The 16,010-nt window shown below is 33.5% G+C and overlaps 1 long non-coding RNA gene across 2 annotated transcripts; it reads left to right on the top strand.

Annotated features, from left to right (window-relative positions):
* Nucleotides 1–8,208: 8,208 nt before the first annotated feature.
* On the top strand, nt 8,209–15,570 carry LOC120355710. Of its 2 annotated transcripts, XR_005573755.1 has the most exons (4): nt 8,236–8,285; nt 9,449–9,510; nt 11,909–12,085; nt 15,412–15,570. It is a non-coding gene; the product is annotated as an uncharacterized LOC120355710 (long non-coding RNA). The 2 variants fall into 2 exon arrangements; XR_005573754.1 differs by lacking the exon at nt 15,412–15,570 and having other exon boundaries at nt 8,209–8,285; nt 11,909–14,115.
* The last annotated feature ends 440 nt before the right edge of the window (nt 15,571–16,010 follow it).

Genomic DNA, 16,010 nt, shown 5'->3' with positions numbered 1-16,010 from the left:
GTAATTATTGTGTATGGAAGCAATTTCGGGTGAAATCTGTGTTAGCTTCCATGTTTTCATAAATAGATAATAAAGGAAGAATTTGGCTTATATACGTACGGGATAGGAAATCACGAAAGGCAAATCTCACGTCTGAAATACTCAACTGATTAACTTGAAATTTTGCATATAGATTCTCAATTTACCGAGGATGGTTATTTTAAATTCTTCAGATTTTAGTAGGTCAAGTTTTCAGTTTGTCAGGTTTTTATTAGAAACTTGCGGAGCACGGGTTACCTGTTAGTCATAAATAAATTACACTAGGATCGCCAGCCGAGACACCAGATTTAGGCGGCCGGCTGGTGTCTCACTGGTGTCTGAACTTGCTTTACATTCGGCCGCCAATGGCTGCTCTCTGGCGTCCCACTGGTGGCTTGGTGTAATATGAGCCTCACAGTTCCATGTGAAGTGATTTTGCTGGATCAATATTGTGTCAGAGAAATGTTGTCTAAAAGCTGTATGAAATGTATTATGTTGATCAACGAGTGTTTTTCAAAGAAAGCACTGCTTCAGCTGAGAGTGTGCTGTACCAGGTTTGTAATACTTTTATTTTTCTAATATTTTGCATCTGCATAATTTATCATTAAGTTGTTGTCTGTTGTGTTGAGTGACCCCCTACAGAGCAAAGCGCTGCTTTTTTAAAGATTCTTGTTTGCTTGCTATTCACCGCCGTTTTCAGTGGATATTGTATGAAGTACAGTATGTGATGTAGATTTGTGAAAATGCCGAGAGTTATTGCCAAAATTATTTGAAATTTACTTGAAATTTTTGACCATGAGTTTTCATAATTCGAATGAAACTGCTTACCAGCACACGAACGATCTAAGCAGGCGAAATCCGCTCGGTATAAATGTTACATTGACTGTCAAAGTTTAGCAAATATAATTGACGATTTAATTTTTTTTACATGCTATTAGCCCTGAATAAGAAAGTAAACATTAGCAAAAGTATTATCAAACTTCAGTATTTTTCTATTAGTATCCATAGGTACTTTATTATATGCACTAATATTCAGTAGCAAAAATTATTTGTAGAATATTATTTACATCAATTTGTATAAATTATAGAAAGATTCAGGACTTCTTGAATTCGGGGAATAGCCCAAAATTATGCTTCCAGATTGGTCCACAAAAGATATATTTCACTACAGAAATAATTATTTGCCCCCATAATAATCTGTAGATTAGAATAGGCCAGTAGTTCCCAATGTGGGAAAAGGGAAATTCTCCAACCATCCTAAACATGACTTTTGGTTGATGGTATATTTTTGGTAATTAATTCTATTTTCGCTAATAAAATAATTGTTTCAACTTGGGACATGTTTTTAAATATCCAAGCATAATTTAGGGGTTCGTATCCACATAAAAACAGGCTCTTCAATAAGGGGAAGTAATTTTTAGGTAGTGGGATATTTTTTGTGGCAATTTGAATTGATAGAACAGAGATTTTCGACATTTTGTAGTTTGATCATTTGACGTCAGTAGTAGAAGGAGAGAGCTTTGCTTGGCTTGCTACAACCTGCAACACGCCAGTCGACCGTTCTTCCTTGTCTGTTGAAATACTAGTGCTTGTCTCTCGCTATCCTCTTATTACTTTTCAAATAGTAATGCACTAATTACTCTGTAAATTATTATGAATATGCTCATTAAGCGCTCCCTTGTACGTAATCTATTTTGGGGTATCATTAATGTGGCTGTGAAATATAAAGGATTAATTTCGTGTCGGTTATATTCGCCTTTGAACCAGGTCTTCATGCAGGTATGAAATGTATTTATCAATCATAACCATCCCTCATGTTATAAATTGTAATACATAGCCAATTCTTGTTTATTGTAAAACACTGTTTTCGAATTCATTTCATTGTTCATCTAGTGTTGATGTAGGATTTTGGAATCGCTTTACCCAGAAACCGCTACCTGGTTTCAAGATGTCCGCTGGCCTTGCTGGCACATTTTAGCTTACAAACCATTTATTTCATTTTCCACTTTTATTTCTCTTAAAATACTAGTAAAGCTCTTGGAAAGTGTTTTAAAATCCCTAAAATAATTAGAGGGATCTTATATCCATTAGAAATAGGCTCTCCGATAAGGAAAAGTAATTTTGTGGTAGTGAAATTATTTGGAAGTTGATTTGTAAAATCAAATAGATTCAAGCCATCTTGAATTTGGTTAGTTGTGGTTGAAGGTGACTGCCACAGAGCGTCGCCAGGCGTCGCGACTCGTCACGACCACGTGACCGCAATGCCACTCTCTGATTGGCGATCTCTTTTGTGTAGAGAGGAAGTTGCAAGTGCAACTTCTTGTTAGTTCAGGACGACACTTCTTCAAAGATAGGCTGAATTCCAGAGGTTCCCTTGCAAATGTCTTGGTTGGATGAATAATTGTTAAATGTGATGAATATGTTGATTAAATACCTCTTGTTATGTATTTTATTATGCGGTAGTGATAATATTTGCTTTAAAATGAGTTTTGTGTTAGTGAAAAGTGATTCTTCTATGGGCTGAAATCAAGATAGGAAATTAATATTAATCATATCTCATACCTCAACACTTTTTCAGTTGAAACTAGAGTTTTATCAAAAAATATTCTTTCAAATTCATTGCATTGTGATCAAAAGGCTCTCCGTTGAATGGTAGTTCTGGTTATGAAATCATTTATCATTCTATTGAAACTAATCTCAATTTAGAGTTACGCCATATTGAAATTTGGTTTGGTTGAAGGAAGGTTAAAGAAGGTCATAGAATGTTTTGATAGAAGCAGCTCTCTGATTGGTTGTCACAAGCCAATAGGGCTATCACTAAGAGCATACTGCAAGCTAGCTTTTTCTTGATTCAAGCAGTTCTCTTCTCTTGTATCAACTTGTCTGGTCGGACTGCTTCTCACATTGCTAATCATAGTGCCGGTTGTACAAAAACCGGTCAAATTTTTATTGTGATAAAATTCTCGAGAACCAATTAGTGAAGCGTATTTTTGAAAAAGCCTTTGCTGATTGTTCTTGTGAAATTAACCACGATTAAAATTTAACCGGCTTTTGTGCAACCGGGCCCTAGTCCCGGTTTCTACCAAGTTTTATGGTAATTATTTATTGTATCATCGCGAATAGGTTTACTAACTGTGTTACAGAATTATGTGTTTAATTTAGGGTTTGTGTTTTTGATTGCCTTGTAGTGAAATTGCAAGTATAGTTCTGTTATTAGTGAAACATTATTTCACCTTTACCGTTTATGAATACAGGTATGGATAGTTATTAATTTATTTTTATAACTTACCATCTTGTAGGCTACAATTTTACTTTTTCATTAGCTGAAGTCGTTAAATAATAGACTTACTTAATTCTATTTGATGTTTCATCTTCTTACATTTATTCTACAATAGTATTTTAGTTAGTGGTTTCAATTTGATAAAAGCAACTCTCTGATTGGCTATTGGCTCACAAAAATGGCTTTGTCCAAGCAGTTTTATTGTATCAACTGTCTGTTTACCTTGCTAATCGTAGTTTAATTTCTTGCTAGGTATCTAGTTTTTCATAGTAACTATTTATTGTGTTATCGCGAATAAATTAACTGTGTTACAGAATGATGTGTTCAATTTAGGGATTGTGTTTTTGATAGCTGTGTAGTGAAATATTGCAAATTAGTTTTGTGTTAGTGGAATATGATTTCACCGGTACAGTTGTGAATGAAGGTATGGATAATATGTTTACTATTATTATTACTTATCCTCTTGTAGGCTAAATAAATCCTACTTGATTCTGATGATTCAATCTTCTTACATTCAGGCTAGTAGGTTTTACTTTATTTTAGGTTATTATAATATTCTAGCTGGGATTATTAAAACACGAAGTTTCTGATTCGTGGATGAATAGCTACAAAATTCATATTTATTTGGGGTTATTCTTTTAGTTATATATTATACTTATCAATATAAACGTATAGTATACTTATCAAAATATAAACGTAATTCGTTATATAAAATTGTTTGGTTATGTTGAATTTGTTGAGAGTGTCACATTGACCGTGGACTGCGTGGCCCGTCCTGCAAATTGACCGTCCTACAAGTTGACTGTCCTTATGACGTCAACAGAATCGTGCCACTGCTTTCATGATGGGAATTCGCTGACTAGAAGTTGAGCATGGCCTACTCAACTCAAATGAATGGCCGCTTGCGCGCTTGAAGGGAGTGTCAAGTGCTGCTTCGTTTCCGTTGATTCATCATCATGTTTATGTTGTTTGAATTTGAAAGGTTAGGAAATAAATTTAAAATTATCATTTTTAATCTGGATTGAATTATTAATAGTTTTTCTAGTTGATTAAAGCCAGTGAAGTGAATAATTTTTGTTGATAATAATTAAATGAGTTTGATTGTGTCGTTAGCTAGGCGTATTTTTGAGGTTATCTTTGATATTACCGTCTTCAGGTTTGTTAAAACAAAAACAATAATTATTATTATATTGAATTAAAATTGGAGACTAATATTATTAAATTCTTTGTTCTGTTGAATTGTGCTTGTATTTTTTCGCTTGCTATAACTTGAGTGTCTTGTTTGGAAATTTGAAAACTGCTTTGTTTCTTTAGTATTTTCCGGTTAGGTATAGAGTTCTGTTTATTGGTTATTTAATATTTAGGCCTATGCTCATAATATAAAATACTGCAGAGTCGTAATAATATAAAAAAATTTGGCTAAAGTGAACGTCCAGTGCCAACATACTGTCCAAATTTTTGGTTGGGATCGATTTAGTATGTTATTTTAAGCACAAAATCACAAAAATTAAACGGCGCTTACTATTGTTTTTAAAATAAACTAAGTTCAAAGTAGCAGAACTTAATGCATTTAACCTATAAGTAGCAACCATAAGTAGCTAAGGTTAGGAAAACCTGTAGGTTAGGAAAAGCTTTAGGTTAGGAAAAGCTTTATGTTAGGAATGCTTAGGTTAGGAAAAGCTTTGGGTTAGGAAAACTCAGATTAGGAATATCATAATTTGATGATTTCAATAATCAAAAGGCTGCTACTCATAGGTTAATGCATGTAAAATTGTGCTACTTTGAACTTAGTTTATTTAAAAATATAGTGAGCGCCTTTTAATTTTTGTGCTCAAAATAACATACTAAATCGATCCCAATTAAAAATTTGATAATAGGTATGTTGGCACTGGACGTGCACTTACACAAAAAATTTTATCAATAAATAATAATTGATATTTTGTTGAAAGCCTAACTCTGCTTAAGAGCTATAAATTGATTGGCTGATTTTTCATAGAACAAATGTTCAATCAAGGCTTACACCGTTAGTTTTTAATTGTTTCATGAAATTTTAGTAGAAAATATTTACTAGGCTAATACTCTTTTGGGTTTTATTTAGTTGGATGTGACAAAAACAATTAAAAATTGTAGGCCTACTTACTCAACTACTAGGATAGGCTATTTACGATCAAAAATTATGTAATGCACCCAAAGTATTCCCTCAGATTTCAGGGCCTTCCTTAGGTGTAGGGCGTGAATCCTTTACCCTAAATTTAATTGAATTGAATGTCTGCCTTTATTTTTGACTTAGGAGGGCGAAATTTGGGCGCAGTCAGCCCTCTCATACACTTAACTCTCCACTTAACCTTACACTTAAATCGTAGAGCTTTTTAATTTTAAACTGCAACCTGCAAGAAACTTATAAAGAAAGTTTGTCTTGATATGACGGAAAGGGTCTAGTTGAATTTAAAATGTTTTTATTTATTTAGCAATTTAACTTTGTTCTAATAATTTTAGGACATTGAATGGCCACTAGATGGAAGATGTTTTATAATCATACGCTTCCTATTTAGCGGATTATGGGTTAAAATATATGCCTTTTAGACTTTTGCCTACTTCTACTATTGAGGGCGTTTACTTGCAGCTAGTGGATGGCCTAGTTAAATTGAGCTATTGCTAGTATTATAGTTGAACTCAAATTATCTGAATCGTTAGGCCTAGCTTTTAGAAAAAAATCGACGACATTCAGATACGAATTAAATAAAAAAATGATTAATCGAATTAATACGAAAAAAAATCGACAACATTCAGACGAATTTCAGATACGTTCGAATAAGATTAACTGTCTTAATAATTATTTTATGATTAATTTATACCGTGAAGTATTTAACCTGTTATAATTCAAGTAAATAATAGCCTAATATAATCTATTTAATTAATGCTTTTTATAATTCTCAGTTTTTTGTGAAATCTTATCCGAATATTTTATTGACCGAATGCAGTCCGTTCCCAATTAATATGTATAGGCTTATTGGAGTTCTACTTTACAGTTTGTGTAAAATAAGTTGAGACTTGGCCCTCCATCCAAAGAAATTAGGCTACATGGTTGCCAATTCATGTAAAATTGCAACTTTCTCAAATTTCCAATTCAACGTCAGAATTAGATGTAGAATATCATCCCCGATATCCTAGTAGTGCTAGAAACGTTTCAGGGTTGAGGGATTAAAAGGAAATTTAACTTTCATGATAAAATTTGAAACATCGCAAAAATTTGTTTTTCTTTTAATTATCACTTCTCTTAGAATCATGGGACGTCGTAATGCGTAATAATTCTATATCAAATTAACGGGGAGAATGTCTTCTTTCTATTAGTGTCTAGATCATTTTTATCCGACCTATAGTTATTTTTTAATTAAACAAAAGAGTTTCTTGCATGTCAAAAATTTCATGTTTTCTGCTCGAAATGTCTCGACATTGACGAACATAATAATTAAAATATAACTATAAGTCGGATAAAAATGATCCAGACACTAATAGAAAGGAGACATTTTCCCCGTAAATTTGATATAAAATTACGCATTACGACGCCCCATGATTCTGAGAGAAGTGATATTCAAAAGAAAAACAAATTTTCGCAATGTTTCCAATGTTATCATAAAAGTTAAATTTCATTTTGATCCTTCAACCCTGAAACTTTTCTACCACTACTAGGATATCGGGGATGATATTCTACATCCAATTCTGACGTTGAATTTGAAATTTGAGAAAGTTGCAATTTTACACGATTTGGCAACCCTGTAATTTCTTGAGATGGAGGGTCAAGTCTCATTTTATTTTACACAAACTATAGTTACATTTGCGTTGCTATTTAGATTGTTTGTTGACATGAAGCAGACTGAATTAGACTTTCAAATAGACTTCATTGTAATCCACATCTATGATATATTTCTATTTAGGCAGGCCAATAATGATAGGACAAGTATGTTGAAAATTTGTGAATACACATGTTTGATATAATATAAATTAAGTCTTTGACGAAAGACTTTGAACCAAATTTTTTGATGTTAGGGTTTTGTATCTTCAATTCTCTCTTTATTTTTTCTTAGGTAATCTATTTGAGGATACTTTATTTTTTCCTTATCATAATTGGTAATTTTCCAGTGTTTTTTAAATTTATTGTTATTGGTTGTTTATTATAAGTTAAAAGTTTTTTTTTTGTTCAAAGCCGTTTTTCAAGTTTAAGCCTTTCACATTTTTTCGATCGATGACATGTCCGACACACTAACTTGTCCTGTCGTTAGTGGCCATTCCAAGCAATATTATTGGTGTGTATAGTAAATATATCAGTCAACTTGACCATTCACAAAAATTATATTCGTATGATTCCGTATCATATTATATTAGTATGATACAGTATCATATTATATTCGTATGACTGCCCGTGTATCAGTCTGTGATGAATTGAATTGAATAATTGCCTTTATTAAGAGCGAAGTTAGGACACTAGGTCCTCTCTGCTACACAACCCTTGCAACAGCAACGCTGTGAGAATGTAGGGCTCAACGTGCCACTTGTTTCAGTTTGTCTGGAGTAGACACTCGCACATCTGAGGCACTATGCACCCTATGCAAGTGTAATGCATTGACAAGGTGCTAAACAATGTACTGCCGTTGGATTGGTAACCACTTGTTATTTGCCTGTCTCAAATAACTTGTCTTTATGTGATTCCGGTGGTTCAGATCTGTGACCATAATCATTCCTCTCATTATTCATCATTAGCAGCTAAACAAATCTGGCTCGAATCGATTTCATAAATAGCCTATCACTACTTGATATTTGTGTTTAAGTTCCTACTGCTGTTACGTCGCCTGCTTAATTTGAAATCTGATTGTAGAGTCTTAATAATTTCAATGGCTTTTATTGTTTGTTTCAGATTAGTTGAGGTGGATGCATGGATGCTGATGTCAGCTGATGTCATGTCCCGAAGATTTCTAGTAGGGCTTGACAGGTGAGTCTTTCAACATACCTCTCTATTCTTTATCTTGAATTTTATATAAATTTCCATTCATTTTTGAAATTTCTCATAAGCTCAGGTCTTCCAGAATATTATCCTATAATAGACAATAAATATAGCACTCTTATGTTGTCGGTGTACTGATAAAGTAGCCATAGGAAAATCGGCGAATTTCTGATTTTGTGACTAATGCCAAGATACTGTTTAGAACTTCGCGTGAAAAAATCTAATCGATATTTCAAACTTGTTTGATTTGATGTACTTGTCATCATGTTTTGTAATAGTTGGAAGGAATCCACTCATTTATTTTTTATTTATTTATTTGTTGATACAATTACAAATCATATGAATATGATCGGGATAGAACAACAGGCATAGCCCAAAACTATTCTGTTCCCAAATTTTGATAAATAATAAAATGTCTGAAAAATAGGTTATGTTCTTACTGAGAAAAGTTAAAGTTCAAAGTTCTGTCCAAAAATATATATGAGCTAGAAATTTTGAATTTAGAATGATTAAAATACCAAATTATAGTCAAATATTGCACTTAATATCACCGCACTTTGAATAAATTAAGTTATTTCAGAAAATTTTGAAGCCAAAAATACACACAACTTCCCACTAGGCACAGCTGTTACCACATTCTAATTAATACTCCCGGGGTGCAAATATTTAGTGTCACTTTCCTGTATGAGATCTGAATCGAAGAGCTAAAGCCGCGTTCACACCACTTTCCACAACAATTGAGTTTTCAACGAGTTGCGGCAATTTGTTGCCAATCGATTAAAACTCGCAGCAACATTATGTCGTCAATGTTTTTAACAACAATTTTGTTTCTCTCTCAATGTGAGGAAACACTGAGAAAGTTGCCAACCAAATGTTCCCCCTCTACAAGTCGACGCCGACTACGATCTCTTGGCGAGAAAATTGACAAGTTTTGTTGCACCTCATTTGAAGTTTCTCTACAAATTTTTTTGTAGAAAACTATTTTGTTGATAACTTATGTGTAATTGCAGCTTAATATTGCATATGATTGATTGTGTAATGGGGTCCTTAGGTTGTAGCATAGAATAAACAAGCTAGATTGTTAATTCTATGTTTGTAAGGAAACATTGGAGATAATTTGATGATATTAAATGAATATTTTTGTGTTGCAGCTGGTGATGGAGATGAATTTGAAGGCGATAAGAGTGGACAGCATAGGCAGAGTTTTGGACAGGTTAGTGTTGTCATTTCTCATCTATTTCATTATTTTTCGATTCAAGTTGTGTGCCATTATGTTTTGGTGTTCACCATCAGAAAGTATTCATGAACCCCATTTGAGGCTGACTGCATTCTCAATCAAGTGAGACATGTTGAATCCAAATAATTGAATTTCAGAGTAATTTGTAATTATGATTTTTATTTTATGTTGGACAGAGATAGCCCTCTTAGGCTGGTGGTGACCACTAACGACGTGACATGCATGATAAATATATGTGTACACACATGTCGTCATACATTGTTGTGTCATCACAGCAAAAGGCTTCAAACAACATTTTTGAGGTTCGGTATCTTTGATTTTTTTGTCAATTTTTTCTTCTCTTCTATATTTTCCGTTGAATTAGTGTATCATTATAATTTTCAATTTCCTAGTGGTTTATTTATTGTTATTGGTTGTTCATTTTATGTTAAAAGCTGCTGTCAAACTGCAGTTTTTTTTCAAAGCCTCTCGCTTATGACAAAACATGCATGATGAACATTTGTGTGTGCTGATGCATGTATACACATGTTTATCATGCATGTCCTACCGTTAGTGGCCAGCCTTAGATGAGCAGCTCTAGGAATGATCCAATAAAAACACTTCCTTTTCAGCAGCATGCATCAATAATAGGCCTCCAAGTGTTTATTGCAATTGTAAATTGAAATGAAAAATCCAATCATTCGCTCAGAAGTGTCTCTCTTCATTAAATGCTCATTGAAATATTTATTTGTATAATGTAGTATAAAATATTGTATTATTTATATTGTATTGAAGCTGGTAGACTGTAACCACAGAGAAAAGATAGCATAAGAAGATATCCCGTGGTATAGGTTGTTTGTGTTACAAATTTCAAGCCGATTTTTGTCAACTCAGGACAACTACTGTCCATTATTACTGTTTTGGCCGGGTGAGAGTTTAAGAATGGCACAGTATGAGAGGCTACCAGCGTCAAATAGCTTCACGAAAAATAACTGTTGGCTTGAGTCACATTGAATATTGCAATACTTACTTTTACTAATTGCAATATAAACAATCTATACTTTGAGAATTATTTTTATACCACATTTACTCTATGCTGAAGCCCATTTGCAGGTTTCTGGTTTATTGGCTTATCAACAATTATTTCATATTGCAAACGTTGATGAAGGATTTTCATAATATACGTTTTTATAATGTTATCGTACCATGATTAAGACTGGATATTTTTAATAATTTACTGCTGATTACGGATACACAGAATTGTACAGTAATATGTTGGAATTCCAATTAAAAATTTGTTGGTAATTTGCACAAATTTGTTAAATTTTAATTGTGATTAAATGCCACCAGAATCAATTGGAGATGCCTTCTTTTCAAAAATCCTTCTCAGATTGATTCTCTTGACATTTAATCCTGATAAAAATATAAGAGGATTTCGTGCAACCGGACCTTAGAGTACTAGATCATACAGTAGCACTTTGTTTTCGCACTTTAGTCTGTGCAACCCTAAGGCTGGGCGTACACCGGTTAGTCAAGACAAGACTAGTCACGTTTAGTCACAATACTTCACATAGTTGCTTATGAAGACACGTCTAATTACAATTACTAAGCAACAATGTGAAGTATTGTGACTATGAAGACATGTCTAATTACAATTACTAAGCACAATGTGAAGTATTGTGACTAACGTGACTAGTCTTGTCTTGACTAACCGGTGTACGCCTGGCCTTAGTTTACAGAACGGGGCTTTATGGCCAATGCTATTTCAATATAAAATAGGAGAACACTGTTGCCGTTTTTATGCTGATTTTATAAAATAAGCCTTCTCGCTCTTTCTCTTGTACTTTAGCTCTCAGGTCTCTGAATTTTGTGAAATTTGGCAGCACAGACTTAAGTTTATTTATGAAACTATTTTTATTATTTACAATGAATTTATTATTTTTTACTAGCGGGTAACCCATGCTCCGCAAGGATCCAATTAAGAACTTATTTACTGAGATCTTGAAAAGTTTTAAGTAGGCCTATAACCATCCTCGGTAAATTAAGAATCAATATTCAAAATTTCAAATTAATCCATTAGTTCAGATGCGTCATTCGTGAATTTCCTATCCCGTACGTACTTGAGCCAATTCTTTCCTCAATTATTATTATATATAGATAGATTTTAATGTTCTTATCATTAACAATTTTTATTCCCTATCATCATTTTCATACTATTGGAACTTGTCTATGGTTCCAAATAGTGACAAGCGCTCGGGATTCCCTTGGAAGGGTGACCGTTTTTAAAGAGGTATCAGTTGTTGTTTTTTGCTCCCTAGGAATGGTTATTGAAATGCACTTTGAATAATTTTATTGCGAATCCCATAATAATGATGCATTTTTTGTTGTTTTGCAGTGGACAAAACGGACTTCGCAGCCACAGAACAACATGAGTCACTTCTCTTCTGCTTCTGCTACAACGTCATCTTCTTCTTCTGCTTCTACTGCTGCTGCTGCTTCTTTGCTGAGAAATCCACACTTTTGGACGTTTGTAGCTGATTGCTGATCATTGCAGTAATAAGGTGTTACATCTGTGAGTTCACTTAGATTATGATGATTCTCTTTTTCTTCTTCTTCTTCTTCTTCAACTACTACTTCTTCTTACTAACAAATTTTGTATTGATATAGGGTGATTGTTTGTTGCATTGTTATTGCCAATATTAGTTTCATGTAGTAGACTATAATAATATGAAATCTGTTACATGACATCCAAAAATTTGGAGGATTCAGAGCAAGATTTTTTTTCTCTTATTCATGAAATGGAGGTGCAATATTCAAGCATAGACATTTAGTAATAGAAAAAAGTCGGTGGAGTTATGCAGAGCTCGAGGTACTTTTAGACATGTATACAATTGTAGATTAATTTGTATGAGATTCAAGGGTGATTTTATAGATTGGAATCTAATATATTGTTGTTTATAGAAAATGATTGAATAAGGAGATTGATCATACTTGTGATTTTGACATGTATCTCATGCAAATGCATTTTATATTTGTATACAAGTCTTGACGTACCTTGAAATGTATAATTGGAGAAGTGGAGCTGTGCATGTATACTAAGGTAGGTGATCACCTCATCGTGGAACACATGCCGCCGATTTTCCAGATCTCCGAATCACCGCCACCTGTCTATTTATTTATTATTCATTTACAATATTACAACAGAACAATCTACACTATTGGACCAGAGATCCATAGACATTAGACAAAGTTTTATGCAGGAGAATATTTTAGACAGATAGTTGAGACCTTAACACGAGTGTACAAATTTGCAAAATGATTATAGTGAGGTCCCCGTTTTAATGGCAGTATTTGATTAACATTGGTGTTGCTATCCTTGTCTATCATTCGACAAAGCAGATAGCGCCATCCTTTTCTAGCTCTGCAACGTTGCCAGATCGTTCTTAACAATGTATAAATATAATTAATTACTAAATATTTATTTTAATTATGAAAATTCATTATTTGATCACTGAAAAATATATTGACAATGAAATATAATTATTGTAATCAAGATAGTTGATATAACATCAGATATACTAGTATCAGCTATTCTTTATAGAAGGCAGTGGCAAGGCAGAGAATTGGCAACGCTGTTCCTCCTATCTTTCTTCACTACCATAATAGCGTAGACCTCACTGTAGTAAAATTAACGAGTACCTCTCTACAAAAGCAAGATTTAGTCGAGTATCCAGGCTGTTACAAGTTGCAAATTTATTCTTTTACTTTTATTTTAATACATTTCAAATCTTGTATTCGTTGAAAAGAATTTATGTTTGATTAGAGTTTTAGAGAAATTGCTTGGTGATGATGTAAAATGTTTCGATCGTTTGGCTGAAAAGTAGTCTCAGAAGCAGAAATGTTTTGGTATTTGCTAAAACCGTAATTTCAGAAAATGAGTTCAATTATTGCTTCAATTGAATATTTTTGAAACTTATCAATTACCTGGTTACAGTATTTTTGAATGATTTTAGTGCCTTTAGCTGTGGAGGTGTTGAACTATTTCAATAATTTAAAATTTGTTAAATTCGTGGATGGTTTATTCAAGTTTGGCTCTGTTGAGAAAGCAGTACCTCTCAGGCTACAGTAATGTGTTTCAAATTGATTCGAATACAGTAAAAGTGTTACAATTTCCATTCAAGTGTTTTTTGTAGCATTTTTGCTGTAAATTCCTTTATCCTTGAATCGGTTGGTGTGAGAGAATAATAAATTATTTTTGATTTGGTTGTTTTGCAATCATTTTTTCCTTCATTATGAATCAGTTTTGAAACACATCACTGCTTATTCGAAAATGATGTAAATTGAGTGTTTTATTCAATGCTTTGAGTTGTCACAATACCAGTGGTATTGTCTCTTCAACACAAACATTATTAATTGACCATTAGTTGAATGGTTAATGAGAGATTCAACTTGATGAGTCAACAGTAATGCGTATCAAATTAATTCCAATACAGTAAAAGTGTTCCAATCATTTACATTCTAATAATACTGTAGAGTGAATATTGTAGTATTTTTACTGTATTTCCTTTATCCTTGAATCGGTTGGTGTGAGACAATAATAAATGATTTGTGGCTCGGTTGTTTTTCTATCATTTTTTCCTTCATATGAATCAGTTGAAACGCACTACTGTTGGCTTGAAAATGATCAAAGATGGAGTGTCCTCAGTCTTTTGAAATGATAGTTATATTCAGGCTAACTATTCGAGTACTACGGCGCTGTCAAGTGTTACATTCTCAAATAATGAAGAATGAAGTATAGCGAACTGGAAGATTGAAGGTAATTGTGATGATGCTCATTCTCTGACAAGTAATGGCACATGTTTCACTTGACGAGCAGTAGTTTGGCAAGCATTACTTGACAGATGCATACGACTTGTTTGAAGCACAAGGCACAGTATCAATCAAATAAGGATGTTTATATTATAAGTTGAGTGTGATAATTGATTTAAATTGTTGAACAACATTGTTGGGTTGTGATCCTACATGGAGCTGGGTACAACCCAACATGTCTTCTTTGAATCCTCCAATATTTCAATTTAAAATTGATGATAAATATTAGTGATCAAGTGTGAAATGAATATACTGCACTGAATCACTGAATTAGGATATTTTATGTCAACTATGTATTATTTTCTTATTTTCCCAATTATTCTTCTTTCTTTCTCTAGTATTCATTATTTCTTTCTCAAGTATTCATTATTTCATTCTCAAGTATACATTCTTTTTCCTTACTCACTCTCTCTTCATCTAGTCTACATTCTACTTTTCTCTATCTAGTAGTCTAGGTTTCTTCTTTTGTCTTTCTTCTTCTAGGTTTCTTCTTCTTCTTCTTCTTCTAGATTTCTTCTTCTTCTTTCTCTAGTCTAGAATTCCTTCTTTCTTCTTTCTCTAGTCTAGTATTCTTTCTTTCCTCTTTCTCTAGTCTAGTATTCTTTCTTTCTTCTTTCTCTAGTCTAGTATTCTTCTTTCTTCTTTCTCTAGTATTCTTCTTCTTTCTCTAGTCTAGTATTCTTCTTTCTTCTTTCTCTAGTATTCTTCTTCTTTCTCTAGTCTAGTATTCTTCTTTCTTCTTTAGTATTCTTCTTCTTTCTCTAGTACTCTAGTATTCTTTCCTCTTTCTCTAGTATTCTTCTTTAGTCTAGCTTTCTTTCTCTTCTAGATTTTCTTTCTCTAGTATAGTATATATATAGAGGATAGTATAGCATAGCAATAAGAACACAATATTCATTAATATATATTCTTTTTATTGTACTATATATAGACCAATAAAGATTGCATATATTCCACCAGGCTACCAATCATAATATATAATTTGCAAAACCAAAGCCTTTTTTTTTTTTTTTTTTCCCCTTGTTCTAGATTCAGGTTTACAGTGAAACGTTCACTGTCGGATAGGCCCACAAAAAAAACCGGGCACTAACCTCAACGTCCAATACTGGCACCTGGCTCCAAGAGGTCCTGCCCCCCCCCAATGTAGTGAGTGGTCCCACCCACGCCAAAGGGCGCATTGAGCCTAACTGGACCACTCAGAGCCAGGTGACAAATCCCCCAGGGGGGCTTTCCTTCCCCCCGGAAGGGAGAGGGAAAGTACCCCTGAGGGGGCAAAAAAGAGTGGTTCCCCTTCTCAAGGGACAACTCCCACTTCTACGAATAAAAGTGGGTGGTGCCCCTCCTGAAGAGGAATAAATCAATGGTATTGGTAAGTGCATGTCTAGACCATAAGAGTGGGTGGGGGGGACAATATAAGCTAAGAGTGCTACCACACTAGTGCTGTTGCATCTGTCACAATATTAATGCTAATTATTGGAACAATTGAAAAGCAATGCGGGTAGAAAGATAAATACTGTATGATAATACAATATGAGAGAAGAAAAAGTTCACTAAAACTGAGAATAATTTCATGTAGATGACAGGAAGGGGAGAATAATTTGATGTTGTGGGCAGGGGGGGGGGAGAGG

Source organism: Nilaparvata lugens, unplaced genomic scaffold (genome assembly GCF_014356525.2).
Source record: "Nilaparvata lugens isolate BPH unplaced genomic scaffold, ASM1435652v1 scaffold4363, whole genome shotgun sequence".
Classification (NCBI taxonomy): Eukaryota; Metazoa; Arthropoda; class Insecta; order Hemiptera; family Delphacidae; genus Nilaparvata; species Nilaparvata lugens.
The sequence above is the reverse complement of the archived record's forward strand: the minus strand, read 5'-3'. Positions and strand labels throughout refer to the sequence as shown.